Genomic DNA, 13394 nt, shown 5'->3' with positions numbered 1-13394 from the left:
GCTTTTAAAACGAAAGTTTGACTCGGGTACATTCACAAAAAGACCCTAGGTTGCATTTTGGCGAGATTTACGCTTAAGATGTGTTCGGAGTTTTGTCGACCGGATACGGCAAAAGTTGAATCTATCAACTAGCGTTGCTCTGGTTGGCTATGAGTGCAGAGGGAATTTGAAAGACAACCGTTTATCCCGCCCCTCGGATTGAGCCCTGCCAATGGTGAGTTCCCAGACCCAACATCTGGATGTGGGTCTGGCTTATCAGGCTAGCAACGACAGTTAAGTTTAGGAAAAATATCGAGGCAAGGATTAGCAAGGAACTGAACTCCGCTCCCCGGCTTGAAAGCACTACGTTTTATGTTGACACCACGTTGTGCTATTACACTTTGAGATTATTTTCCATTGAATTGGATTTAATTCTTGCATGTTTTGTTTTGTTGTGCATGATAAAAAAAAAAACCTTATGAGACAGGATAGCGCTTTGGTCGACTTTTACTGATAAAATACATACATTTTAATAAAATCAAAATAGGCTATTAAATATAATTAATTGAAATCCAAAATGTAACTTAAACCAAAACTAATAAATAAATAACTATATGCCTACTCCAAAAAATATTACACAATATTAGGTGCTACACAATGGAAGGTAATCATCACATCAGCAAGTAGCATATCTCAAGTTCACTACTGAGAATAGCTAAAAAAACTTGTAGGCCTACATCACGCCAATAATCTACTATTTCGTCTCATCCACATTTGAGCAGTACTCCCCTGTCCTCCGCCTCCTCCCACTAAAACCTGCTCATTCTGAAGCTTGGGAATAATGTCACTGTTTAGGGGGCAGGGGAGAGCTTTAACCCGGTCACAACGTGGGGAAGTTGCTCACGGTTTTTCTGCGTTGCCATGGGGTTTTGTAAAACCTATTGACTGCGATAGGGTCCCTTCTTTTCTTTGAGTCTGTCTTTGTGGAGGAGGAGGAAAAAACCGCTATTACTTTTTCTTACAGAGGCGGGGGGACTGATAGTAGCATCCAAGGGAGGAGGGAGGTGCTCCGGTACAGACCAACTGCGAGGCAAAGCGGCGTTACGTTAACAGTTAAACCTCCCTCTCTTCCAGCGGTGGAGAAAATTCAACTTTCTGAACGGCTGCCACGACATGAGTTGCACCCGAAGGTGAGTTTTCATTTATATATATTTATATAGAGTTTCTGTTTTCATGTCGCCTGAGAAAAAAAAGAGAGAGTATATTTTTCACATTTTCTCCCTGTTAGTTGTGGCACTTGTTACAAATTTGAGCTGGCTTTGAACACGGAGCTCTCACTTATACTATGATTTGAGAAGGCACCTGTACGGACATATTGTTAGGCTACTCATGGCAGGTGGTTGAAAAATGAGATGAAAAGAGGGAATTTACGTAAAGGTAAGTGTAAGTCACGACTGCTGTTATAAATAGGCTATCTTCAGTTTTTCATGAGTGGAATAATAACTACGTAGACTTAGCTACAGTTTAGTCATAACCAGTGATGTGGGAGATGAACCTAGCTTAACCAGGTCTAAACACACTTTGCAGAGGCAGAATTCTCCCACTTTTTCACAGAAAATTCTTCAGCTTTCGGACCATTTTAAATTAATTAAACTAGGCTACTTGATGCAAGGGTAGGCTGCTAGAGTTGATAAGTATGAATTAATGTCACTCTGAGAAGATAGTTAATTTTTTTTCCTTATTTATATGACTGCCTGTGATGTCTGATAATAATCACTGACTGGAGATCACACTCTGTCATCCGTATTTTACCACTACACTGCCCATTTCCTAGGGATGATCTCAGCCTGCTTATCACTGGCTCGCATACTAAATACTGAACCGCAGAACTGAATCATACCTTGTCATCTAATGTGGTGAATAGCATTATCCATTCTCCATTGGCAATAAATACATAGCCTACATTTCATCTTGCATGTGATGTGAGAGGCACAGGGATAGTTCTGTTTGGTAGGAAAATGCACAAAAATACATTTGTGTAGAAGCCCTGCTTATGGTTGAACTACAGTAATAAATTGGACCCAGATTGTAATGTACAGTAGAGAAACTACATGCCATTTCAGCAGACACATTGTTTTGTGAATGCTGATTCAACAGCACAGTATTGTTATTCTTTTCTTTATTATTATTATTATTATTATTATTATATATTTTATACATTAGTGGTGTTATTCAACTTTTTAATGAAATTCATATTAATTAGAACCATTCATACTTTTCCAACTATTCTCACTACTTCACCTTCTTCTTACGGATTTAAGCTATTAATCCAGTTTAGCTTTAGCAATTTAGCTGTTCAGCATTTGCACGCATTTTCTGCAGGAAATGCATTTTCTAGTTGAATTGTCAAAAGCAAAGTGGTGTAGGTTATTTTGCTCGAGACAATAAGAAAGATTTTTTTTTTGACAAAGCACTAACATTGCTTTTTAGAGAAGAAAAAAAAAAAACAGTTGTTTTCACAAACTACATCCTCTTTCTTTAATCCCTAACACTGGAGGAAATTGTTCTTCATTACATGCATTTCTGTTGCACAAGTGGAAAGCATGCATCACAAGATTAGAATGAGTGATGAGGCGTCAATGAGTGCGATTAAAACCACATTATAGTGACATTTAAATCAGAAGATTGGTAATTGATAGGGATGTGGATGGAACAGTTGTGCATCAGGCTTGTGTGCGTGATGTGTTGCATTTAAAAACCAGTTATATATATCTCACATGGTTAACATAGTGATTCCCTCACTATGAATATTTACAAGGTATGCAAATATCTCACACAGTGTTTGGAAGTGCTGTAAATTCAAATGCTGGTTTCCTCAGTGTTGTTGTTTATTGTCTCGTTATAGATTATGCCTTTGAGGGAATCCCAGGAAACAGAGAAATGTTTTATAGTTTACCCATAATTTAATATTTGTATTTCTTTTGATGCTTTTCTTTTGTCGTTCACAACGCAATCATCTTGACCTATATTGTCTTCAAAAATGAAGATTGTGGTAAACACCCTCCCACTGTCACTCCTAATAGAACTAGAACTAGTAGTGCTGCTACTCCTAATAATGATCCAGCTGTTGCCTAATGCTAAACACAAAGACCTTCTGAAGGTCAGACTGCCATTAGCAAATGTAATCATCTCAAACTGCTCTTTAGGAAGAGGAGATTCTATTTGTGTTGTCCCCTATCCATCCCATCAGGCAATGTCATAGGTCTCCAGTATTCATAGCCAAAATTAGCTCAGATCAGGTAAGTTGGGTGAATTTTATTTCTAGGCCAAAGACGAGAGCCTCTAATGGCACTTGTCATCACACGTGGTCCCCAGCCTCTCTGTATTCAGGGCAGTGGTGCTTTGTGTCCAGAAGTAGGTCGAATGCTTCTCACCAAACAATTTGAGCGAGAGCCAGTAATTGGACAAGCAAAGTGTCGACCATCTCCCAGTTGGTCCATGTCAGCCAGCCCTCTCACCACTTAATATGCAGCTCTGACCTGACGCATTTCATGGACCTTTTTCATCCTTTTAATCATTTAGATTACAAAATGCAGGAAACAGAGCAGCCTTTGTAGCTGCAGATGAACTCAGTATTCACATATTAATGGCTGCCATTCTCCGTTACTAACACATATCAGCTCCTATGTTGAGAAACACAGAGTTACAGCAACTGTAACTTTTTAGTGAAGTCAATTTTATTCATGTAGCCCAATATCACAAATTTGCCTCAAGGGGCTTTACAAACTGAACGGCATATGACACCCTCTATCCTAAGACTTGATTCGGTTAAGGAAAAAGTTTCCCAAAAACCGAGAAAAATAGAGAGAAAAAATGGAAGAAATCTCCGGAAGAGCAACAGAGGAAGACAGACATGCGATAGATGTGCATAGAGAACAGACAAACATAGTGAAAGTACAATATGGACAATCAGGATGACGACATAGATAGATATATAGATATAGTTTGATATACATTATAGATACTGTAGATTGTACACATGTGAAGAATGTGGATCTGGAAGTATGTCGAGGAACATAGTTGTTGTCAAATAGACCTGAGACACATGATCTATTTTTCACCATGGAGTCCTGGAATCTCCTGGCAGAGAGAGAGAGATAGAGAGAGAGAGAGAGAGAGAGTGAGAGAGAGAGAGAGCGAGAGAGAGGGAGAGAGGGAGAAAGAGAGAGAGAGGGAGAGTTTATTCTGGTCGGCAGGATAAACATGGTAACAGGCCTGAAGTAATCAAAAAATAATCAGCTAACTGAAAGTTAATGCGAAAAGATGAGTTTTAAGTTTGGATTTAACTGTGTCAACGGAGTCAAATTGTCTGATGTCTTTTGGGAGAATGTTGGGAGGAAATGGCCCTGCAGTGTGCTGACTTCTTTTTAACTCTGGGGACAGACAGGAGCCATGTATTCTGAGAGCGGAGAGCACAGGATGGAATATAATGTTTAAGGTGATCAGACAGGTACGACAAAGTTTTCTACATCATCAAAAGCACCTTGAAGTCTGTTCTGACATGGATAGAGAGCCAATGCAGAGAAGCTGCAGCATTCTGGACTTAGTACTAGCACACATATTACAAACACCTGAGCTCACACCTTACTGTGTTGTGTTTATCTCCTGCAAAAGCATCACTTGTCTCGCATTGCCAGACCTTCCTCCACAGCACCGCGGAGGAGGGTCTGGCCAGTCCACACAGCATTCTGGGATTAGAGAGAACCATGCTCTGGTTTATTGGCATTTCTTTAAACCAATTACAATCACATGAAAATAGCCTCGGGAAGGAACTTGTTTTGGTGGAACGTGTACGTTGAAAAGTTGATTGATAAATAGTCTAGCTAGCTGTCTGGATTTACCCTGCAGTGATCTGAGGAGCAGTTAACCATAGTCCTCACCAATAGGACCGTAGTTTAAAATTCCAACACAATGAAAGCGTAAGGTAACGGGACTTCCGGACGGAAAGAAGACCATACTGCGACATTTTTGGCGGCGACAGAGCAATCACGGAAGTGGAAGGTCGTGGATATAGACTAAAACATCACAAAATGGCAATATGTTCAGAGGCAGGAAGTGCATTGAAGATGTGAAAGTTGTTTTATCTGTATAGGTGCGTGTTTGCCATGCGACAGTCACATATGCACTTACAGTATCTGTGCAGTCTCTTGTCTTGTGTACACGAGAGAGGTAGAGGTTGAGAGTAAAAAGGAGAAAGGGTGAGACACTGAGAGCCCTTTCTATGTGCCGGTGCTGTGTACACCTGGCCTTTAACAGTGCAGAGAGCGAAAGATGTATCAAGAGTCAGTGTGGCTGACGCTCCCAGCCTCATTGATACGTGGGGGCATTGTTGAGCAAGGAAAGACTGGAACATTTATTTTCTTATACCTTCTATCTGCAAATTTGTGCATTTAAACCACTCTAAAACGTTTGTCTGCGTCTTATCTGTGCACGGTCTGTAGTAGATGCATCTCTTATCGGCATAAGCAATGTCATTTTGGGCTCTAATTTTATCTGTCAGATGGAATCTGGAGTATCAGATGGCTTTTAGAGATTAGAAAAAGCAGTCTAACAACAGTGAACAGGAATGAAATGCTGTATTAGATGAATTGTCCATTTAACCTTCCTTGTTCTCACCCTACCTTGAAGGTCTTGCTGGTGGCAATGAAAGAACAATGTTTTTTTTTTAGGAAGAGTTCATCTTACAGCTGTGTGAACACTTATGCTGATAAAGTGTAAACCTAAACTGTAATAATTATAAACATTGCACTGATACAAGGCGGTGTTGATTAGATGTTAAAAAAGTGGCTGGCAGACGGGGCGAGAAGGTGTGGAGCCTAGCAAGTACCCAGGCCATAATTGAGGTTCAGCTCAGGCTCCAGCACTACACGCAATTACAGACTCATGCTCCCTGTGCTGCAGGCAGAGTTGAGAGTGCTGCAGCGCTGCTGTACCTGAGCCCTCCTCTTTCATGTTTGTCACCGTCCGATGACAGCCAGAAAGGCACATTCTAGCCAGTATGTTCTGAAAACGTGTTTGGTTACATGAAATATTCATTTCGTTGGCTGCTCTCTGGCAGTTTGCATATTTATTCACCAGATTTTTTTTTACGATACCTGTGACTGAGTTCAGAGGAGAGATAGAGGAGTGTTGGAAATGATTCCCTCCGTGCAGCCTCTGGTGGGGGATGGAGGAGGAGAGGAGTTGCAAAGATAAGAGGTGCTGATCATCAGAATCAAGGTTTATTTCTTATTTAACAGGCCACTGCATCATCAGGGCCACTGGGTGAACATGATCAATGGCTTCTCACGCTGCATAGACAATTAATCAGTAACATTTTTTTTTTTTTTTCTTCACGTCTTCCATAGTGCCTTGTGTGTTTACATGTCGTGCTTCGGTATTGTTATGTCCATGTGACAACATTTACACACATTCTCCACTTGTGTAATCATCCTTTCCTCCAGGCTGTTTGTGAATGTGTTTTCCGTTGGAATTTTTTTCATCCTATTGTATTCAGCGCAAAGACAGTGATATGTAATGCTGTTCTGCCTCCATATGGGTTTAATATTGTAATTTGTATGTTTAATTAATCAAATTAGATTATGCTCACATGCAAACCATAACCATCGAAGAGAACCAATAGTGTTTTTATGAGAAGAATTGTAACCCCACTGTGCATTGCTGTCAGCTTCAAACTCATTTTCCAATTGTATTGTTCCCATTCTTGCATGCCTGCTCAGATTTATAAAACTGCTGTTGAATCACAGGGTACATATCATCTAAATTCAATGTTTATGTTAATACCTTGGTGAAAAAGGGCAACGCAATCGTAAGATTCTCCAAGGAACAACAAACATGACATCTATGCCTCAAAGAGTCAGAAGTTATTGCCCTTAAGTCACTGTCGGGATACAGGGATGATTTCCATTTCAATTGCGGGCTCAATTTGGGATAACTCATGCATACAGAGGTAAGGTGAACAAAGAACGAAGGAATAAAAGTGACAAATGTAGAGAATGGAACAGAGGAGCGCGGTATCATTGGCTTTGTGTCCCATGAAGGGTATTGTGTATGGCTGCTTGGATAAGGTTGCAAGGGGACCCCTGGGACATGGAAGTGAAGGGCACCGAAGACGAAGGAGGACACATGTGACAGGCAGGGGACACAGAGGACGTACCGGGACAGAAAACACGCCTCATACTATGATGCCATGATGCTGGAACGTCCATCACGGTTTCCCACATCCCAAATTGCTTGTTTTGTCCGAATAGCAGTCCAAAACCTCATTCAGTTTACAATCTTATAAAACTTTGATTAAAATTGATTCTCAAAATTCTTGAATTGATTCATTTCCACGCAAGATATTTTGTTAATCCATAAAACACAATTTTCACACAGAACTATATGGAATTACATCTGTATATAGTCATGTACTGTCCCTTTTTAAAAATGGCCTTTCTTTGTTATGATGGTGCCACGGTCATGGAATCGCAATACTTTTAGGTTATTTTTCTTCTGTATGTATTTAAAAAAAATGGCTCTTTTGGTAAATAGAAAAAAGGACTCTGTAGGAAAACAAGCTACAGCTACGCTAGCTTTAAGCTAAACAATGACAATGCTAACAATTTTGTGTTTTGCGGGTATAATGTTTACCATGTTCAACACTAGCACCAACGAATGCCGTAAGTTATGCAGGTATCTGGTCATAAACCAAAGTATTGGACAAGTGCAACTGTTGACCCGATGGTGCCGTTATGAAAAGGAACCCCAAAAGTTAATACAATTCATCCTGAATGCCTGCACCAAATTTAAATTTTTTCGAGACATTTCACCACAAATAAGATTCTCATAGCGGTGCTAGAGAAAAAGTCAGGGGATCAGGAACGTCGGTAGGCGTTATCATCTGGGGACTATTAATGTTATTATTTACACCTGTGCTTCCCCTGTAAGCACAGGTGTAAAAGTCTCTGCTGTGAAAAAGATCAATTCCAGTCAGGCAGCTCATTCTGCTCTCTGTTTACTAAAACATTGTCATAGTACAAACTTTAGAAAATCACTGACAAGTATAGTTTCAAAATTTTACACAAAACCCTACATTCTGTTCTGCGTATTCAGAAAAAAATCACGTCAAACAATGTGATGTGGTACCGAACAAATGTGTACTCGATAATTTGTGTGAGATAATGTATCCCTTAAGTGCTGTAGCAGTCTGTCTGGAAGTAGGTGAGTAATATGCGTCAGTGTGACAGGGTCTGCAGTGAGGGCAGCAGTGCTCTATGTCCAGAGGCTCCCCCTGGGACCTCATTACACCGTGTTGGGCTCTGTTGGGTACTGTAAGTGGACCTATGGGAGCCCCAAGCCAGTGCATGTGTGTTGATTTGGTGTGAACATGCGAGCCTGGTTTCTGCTCTGCATAGTAAGAGGCTGTTTACTGGCCCAGTGAGGCCCGGAGTCAAGCACAGCACTATCCTCCAAATGGAAGATTAGAGAGCAGATCAAGCATGGTTAGAATCATGAAACTAAGAGGATGTGTTGCTTAGTGGTTAATTTGCTAAGTGGGCTAACACATGAGCAAGTATTATAATCCTTTTTAGTTTTCTGTTGCATTGATTCATTTCTACCAAATTGTCATTTAGGTCCGATCATAGCGAGAATATGCAGAGAACAAATGACCTTTTCATCCTAATGGGGTTACAAGATTTTATAGACCTTTATTCACAATATAAAACTTAAAAAGAGATAGCCTGGTCCTAAAGCCTTGTTATGTTATTGGCCATTAGGTACACCATTTTAGTATTTTGCTCCAAGGACATAGTAGCCCTTTTAATGTGTCTGTCTTTTATGTGGACTTAATTCATTTCATCATAACTAAAATATTCAGCAGTTTTTAATGTTGTGATAGTTTGTAAAAGTCTTTGCAGCCGTCCTTTAGGGTCTTTTTCAAAGAGCCAGAACTCAGCATGTCTATTTCTTAATGTACTCACCCCAAGATACAGCACATGTTGAGTGAAAGAATCTTGCCAAGCTGGTACGAATCCAAATTAATTCATCAGCTTGGGGGCGCTCCACTCTCCATTTTTATAAGTGTGACCCGCAGACCACCAGCTATGAACTACAGACCTTCTTGACCTCATTACTTTTACAGCTCCAGACCTTTTTGGTAAAACGGAGAATTCTTGCAGAGCACGTTTTTGTGGTCTCATATCAGATTGCAAACGATCTCACCTTGTGACATTTTCTGCGGTGTACAGTGTAGTTGTAATGAATATCGGGGGATGGGTTTTCCTGTGAAATGAGACCAGTTGCAGGGTTTTATTCTGGTTAAGTTAATTATTATTGTTGAGGCTTCAAGAAAAAAGCGATGGTGCTAAATTACTAAGCATTTTTGTCACAAACTGACTTACTTAAACACACAATGGCTGTGGTAGGGGTAAATACTATTTCATTGCAGGCTTTCCTTAAGACGATTACGAGAGTAAGGCTTATTCTAAGTGTAGTGCTCATTATGAAATGCCATCCGCTATAATTGGAATTATTTTCCTTTTACAAAATAGCTTGTAAACACTGTAACACGGCTTTGCACTCCTTTTTAGAGGCTAGTGTACAGTAGTACATAGATTACAATATGTATTTACTTTGTTAGCTTTTCTAAATATTGCATATTTGGCTTTGTTTGTTGTAGTATAGTAGATAATAGATTACAATAGTAAAATAGTTTCACTGTTAGACTGACCCAAAGTTCTTTCTACAAGTCTTTAAAGGTTCTTCTTGAAATAGCATCCCGTCCTTAGTCCTTTACAGAAATACTGCTGCAGGGTCTGCTGTGTAATTGTAAGAAAACATTTAGTTGTGTTGTACAAATTATGTGTTTCTCCAGAACAGAAAGACAAATACAGTCTGTCACAGAGGCAATGCATGATTAACAGCCAAATGCTAATTTACTATGCTGGAAAATTGCAGTTATGTTTGGGCAAAGAAACATATGTTTGTTTCAGATTAATCATGTAGATATTGAAAGGACTTTATAGATAACAAATAGTGCCCTGCAGCACAGTAATACGTTATTTTGGCTTGTATGTGTACGTTCATCAACGTAGAATCCTATTATCTAGGTTTGCAATTGCATTGTCTTACAACATTGTTTTAGGCAGGCTATGCACACTATTTTATGCTTAAAGAACAAATAGGAAGAGGACAGACTGATCCTGAGCAGAGAGAATAAAATGGCAAAACAGCAGATATCTGTAGACTATTTTAAGAATATGGATTAAATCTGGTTTGGGTTTACTACATGCTGCAGTAGTTCAGGCCCTGGTTCAGGTTAAAACAAAATCCACATTGGTCTAAGCCAAAAAATATAGCTCTATCCAAATCTTCTAAGTGTGTGTACAGTATGAACAAACCCCACACTATTTCAGTGTGAGAGCTTTGCCAATTTGAAATGGCTTAAAGCCTTGGAGCAATGGCTTTGAGAAACAAAAACAGATCAATAGAGTTGATCCTAGAGAAATCCTACTTTGATATCCTGAGTTTCAGCCTGGAAATGCTCCCATCAGTCTTCATGTGACAAGTAACACAGGCGTTTTTGTCTGGATGGATTCTCACTTCTCTGTGGCTTTCCGCTGACCCTTCCAGTTTCCTGTGGCGTGTCACAAGCTAGAGGCTGTGTGCCATCTTCCCGGTAGGGACGTCAGGGTGGTCCTCCGTTGTATGATTCAACTTCAGCACCGCAACTCCTTGAGATACGCTAGTTTCGGCAGCTTGTTGTCTTAAACATTGACATTTGCATTTAAATTGACTTCATGCCGCCGTGATTTATTTTCTTGAGAGAGTGACAGAGTTTTGTCTGTGGCTTTGCCTCTAATTCTCTCGCAACTGCCACAAGTGTGATAACAGAAGCAGAGTTATTATTCATTGAAATTGTAGTCTAACTTTGTTTCATAGTGTGCTCTAGTATAGCCACACACCAGCCACAGACCACTTGTGCCTCACAAAGGCTCTCAAAACTGCAGATTACATTTTTAGTCAGTCTTGCGTGATGGATTTTCTTATGAATTAATTGTAGTTAAGACAAAATATTTTGTCGCATAGGAGAGAAAATACAGAATGGTGTTACTATGAACATTTTACGCACATTTCTAGAACTAAAGGAAATACCCCAACAGTGTTGTTGCTAACAGTATGGGGCTCTTTTGACACTCTGTTGTAGATTGAATTGTAATGCAGACTGACATTCTCACACATTTTTATATGTAGTCCTTTGCTAAAATTGTTCTCAATATCCCCTGTAGCTCCAGTGGCACTAAAGGGGAATAAGACCTGTTTAGCGTATGTTTTCACTTGAAAAATATAGCTATTACTCAAACTCCCTTTCGAGTCATGTTGATGTCACTCCAGTGATTTATCCACCTTACAAAAATAGTCAAACAAGAGCCTGCCAGCTCTGCAGGGGTCATGATAATTTAGGGGGCTATGGTGCTCATGGGATGACAGTTTGACACAGGATGTTTGCAGGGATCACCTCAGAAAGCATATATAATTGACACCATTAGCCTTGAGGTCTGTCAGTATTCTGACAGCTGATGAATTCATGTGCGTCTTCCCTCCGCTACAGATAACAAATTCATACCTACTGTTTTTAAACCATTTTACACCTCAGTAATCCCTTTCTAACAACCACTCGCCCCAGCTGAGCCACAGTTTTCACCCTGTGTCATGGATTTGTGATTACCCTTTTCAGAGTGTGTAGTGGGCGAAGCACTGGCCAACATGCCCTCATGAAAGTCTGTCCACAAGTCTGATTCCCGCAGGGTGTGTATTCTTGTCTTCTTGTTGAACTGGTGCTGTATAGGCCCCTTGGCTCTACTGTGTCGTGTAACTCACCTGCTATTGAAACATTTAGATCATATCCCTGAGCACTGAGCAGTCCCTGGTTCCCCATTTGCAGCCAAACTAACGTAACAGATGGCTTCGCGTCTTCCTGGGGCTTAGTGGAGGAGGTGTGGAGAGTTTGAAGGTTAGTGGCAGGTCTTCTTCCGTTGTTCCGTGTCGAATGTCAGTACTAACACACAGGGGCCTGTTAATACTTGAGCCCCTCTTTTTCACTACCACCTGCAGTGTGATGGGATTTTAGCTGGGGTCGAAAGTGTGCCAGAAGCACTGCTATTAACCCTGCGCATTGTGCCTTTCTATGAAGGGCAGCCCTCTGGCAGACACTTCCTCTGTTCATAAAAGAACAGACTGCATTCCTTCCAGTGAGCATGGACATACTTTGCTGGCTCTCAAAGAACCTTCATGCACATTTTGCAACAGTGGACACTCTTTTCTTCCCAATTACACAACACTCATTTTTCAACCCTGTTTAGACCAAAGCTGCTCCTCTGTTTGGGTTGCTTTCAGCTATCTCAGTAACGAAGTAAACCAGATCCTTCCTTCCTATTCACTGCACGACCAGAGTGTAAAGAACTATTCAAATAGAGTAAAAGACAATGAGACTTCTCCAGTGTGTGTGGGAGTGTGTCTTAACTTCACAAAGAGAGACTGACGCTCAGTGTGTACGTTGACAAAGACATGTTAGCATCACAGTGAAGAGAGGAGTATTTTTTTACAGCAATCACAGCAGTGGTATTTTGACCTACTGCATTGGGGAGATGTAAAGTACTTCAGGGATGCTGTTTGCACTTTTTCTTTACACACTGTGTCAACTATAACAACAATTGAGAAAAATCTGTACTATTTAGACACCTCATTCACATTGATGTTGTCACTCAATTTTTATTTTTTTTATTTCACAGTTATTTCCTGCATGTCTTCCCCCCTCTCTCCCCTTTCTCACCTGTCCTGTCCATTAAAGGTGGAAAAAGCCCAAAATATAATCTTAAAAAAAACCCACTCCCAACTCGTCAAATACGGCAGCTATGGCCCTCAGCGTCTAATACTGACACACAACCCACCCTTTACTCCGGATTTCCACTGAATGCAGAACGTCTGCGGACCGGCTCCGCTGCGGAACAGCTGCGTGCTCCACCGTTCGTCAATACCAACTAGGTCCGGATTTGTTGACAGCTGTAGTCACGAGGGCCCGCTAGATCTCGCAAATTCACATAGAATAGAACCACAAAACCAACAACAGTTTGTTTCTATCCAGAGGAGTAGAGGGGAAACAACTCTGTGCTGTGTTTTCAAGGTGTAGTTCAGGGAAATATGTTTCTTTTGTTTCTGTGCTCGACTTCCTGTCCCGCACTATCTGCCGTGTGCTGAATTGCTGCGGAGCTCTCCGGCGTCCGGCAAAAATAGAAGCTCTGCGTATCTGCTCCGGAGGGCTGCGGACCGCTGGAGCTGGGACGCAGTCGGAACGCAGCCGTTCTGCAGTCAGT

The 13394-nt window shown here is 40.8% G+C and overlaps 1 protein-coding gene across 1 annotated transcript in view; it reads left to right on the top strand.

The window, feature by feature from the left end:
- Positions 1-994: 994 nt before the first annotated feature.
- Positions 995-13394, top strand: part of chl1b (cell adhesion molecule L1-like b) — a 69734-nt gene continuing 57334 nt past the window's right edge. Inside the window, exon 1 of the mRNA XM_078247716.1 lies at positions 995-1169. The gene's annotated coding sequence lies outside the window, so the exon portion shown is untranslated. The remainder of the gene's footprint in view (positions 1170-13394) is intronic.

This window comes from Sander vitreus, chromosome 4, assembly GCF_031162955.1.
Source record: "Sander vitreus isolate 19-12246 chromosome 4, sanVit1, whole genome shotgun sequence".
Lineage (NCBI taxonomy): Eukaryota > Metazoa > Chordata > Actinopteri > Perciformes > Percidae > Sander > Sander vitreus.
Note: the sequence above shows the minus strand (reverse complement) of the source record. Positions and strands in the feature narration are given on the sequence as shown.